At 42.1% G+C, this 1,990-nt stretch overlaps 1 protein-coding gene across 1 annotated transcript in view; it reads right to left on the reverse strand.

The window, feature by feature from the left end:
• The window catches only part of LOC101854008, a gene marked incomplete in the record, with an annotated part of 38,030 nt that extends 36,144 nt beyond the window's left edge, over nt 1-1,886 (reverse strand). The window contains 1 exon segment of the mRNA XM_013080130.2: nt 896-1,886.
• Nucleotides 1,887-1,990: the final 104 nt, after the last annotated feature.

Here is a 1,990-nt window from a genome sequence, read left to right on the forward strand (position 1 = left end):
CTTTTTTAATCCCCCCATTATTGATTTCTATAACCTGAGCAGAAACAACCGACACAAGGAGCTGACAAGAGGAAAAAAGAACGAAAACAACCCTCCCCCCCCCTCAAAAAAAATAAAAAATCCCCTCCCCTCTTCAAACTAACCAGTCTTTCATAGATCGAACTTTTCAAATTTAAACGCGCTGGATACATTGTTGCTTATTTCGAGGATACCTTGCTTTCAGGCAAACAAAAATTCATTTCTTTAATTAGTTTTTAGTAAGTTTTACAGCACTTACAACATATTTTGCAGGAGGTTGGAGGTGACAATAGAGAGTACAAAGAAAAAGAAGAGAGAAAGTGGGAGCAAACCACACCACGGCAACAGACTATTCCTGGAAAGGCAAGTAGCAATTTTGACCCAACGCCCAACACTGAAGATGTGGCCTATTGTTCAAGATCAATTAGATCTACTACTTGTTATCATAAACACAACAACAACAAGGATGGATTGATAATGGTGGTGATATAATGATATTATAATGAATAATGATAACCACCGCCACCACCAATACCACTACTTCCACCACCACCACCACCACCAATAGGCCTACTGCTCTGCTGCTGCTACTGCTACACAACTGCTACACTGCTGCTTCTGCTGCTGCTGATACTAGATTTAGATCTTGTAGTAGTTCTAAAAGTAGTACGAAGAAGAAGAAGAAGAAGAAGAAGAAGAAGAAGAAGAAGAAGAAGAAGAAGAAAAGAAGAAGAAGAAGAAGAAGAAGAAGAAGAAGGGGTGGATGATGATGATGATGATGATGATGATGATGATGATGATGAGGAGGAGGAGGAGGAGGAGGGTGAGGAGTGCTGCTAGAAGAGGTGAAGGAACAAGAAGATAAAATTTTACTTACACAAACTGCTTCAGTGTCGTTTTATCCGCCGCGTGATAATATGTGACTGCTCTCTGTAGAATGATGCCGTTGGAATTAATTTCTCCAGTGGAAGAGACGCTGAGAATCCTTTAACAGGAGACAAGCACTGATATCCACACATAGTAATAAAATAGTTCAAAATATACCACGTAATGCTAACTTGGGCAACCGTTCCAGACGACTGCTGCTGGTTCTGTTGACAAGGCCGAGCGATAACGCACTATCCCCCAGACCTATTCAACAGTGTACCCTGTACAATGTACCCTGTACAATTATAAAGGGGCGCGGGTGGGAAGGCAAGGCAAGGCAAGGCAAGTAGCGTGACAAAACATGGGGGCACTCAAGGTTCACATGTCGTTGCACTGTCGGTAGAGCTGAACAGATCAACAGGCTTCAGATAAAAGCGCACCCTTATCGTGGGAAGTTGAGGCGGGTAAAATTATGGTGGGTTTAGAAATGGGTTAACTTACTGATCGAGGCAGAATGCAGAAGCTATGAGAGGTTGAATAATTATGCTAGAATAATATAAAAAATGCAGAAAAGAACTAGAATTGACCGCACCCGCAACTGCCAACACTGGCACATCGTGATGTTGGTCAAACTCTCAATATACCGTACCGGAATGGAATAAACGCAATACGATCTTGTTTCGTTCGGTGACTCAATGAAGAAAGTTATTTCGGAGTGGGAAAACTCTTATTCCATGAAATAAAATTCTATTCATAATTAGATCTAGATCTAGATCAAGATTCTAGTGTAGATAGAACAATTATCATCCGTGATTATGCCCGAGGAAATAGTATTAGATCAACACAGTAGGCTTATAATGATATGAAGAGAGAGAACTTTGACGCTTTCCCCTGACGCCTGACACAAAACAGTTGAAAAGTGCATCCGTTTCAGGACACGGGATTGGAATGCGCCAGCAGGCCATACTTGTCCTCTGGTAGGATATTATTATACTGTGGACTTATTGCGGAAGACTTGACAGTGATGGCGTGTGTGTGTGTGTGTGTGTGTGTGTGTGTGCGTGTGTGCGTGTGTGTGCGTGTGTGCGTGTGTGTGTGTGTGTGT

Source organism: Aplysia californica, unplaced genomic scaffold, assembly GCF_000002075.1.
Source record: "Aplysia californica isolate F4 #8 unplaced genomic scaffold, AplCal3.0 scaffold00075, whole genome shotgun sequence".
Taxonomy (NCBI): Eukaryota; Metazoa; Mollusca; class Gastropoda; order Aplysiida; family Aplysiidae; genus Aplysia; species Aplysia californica.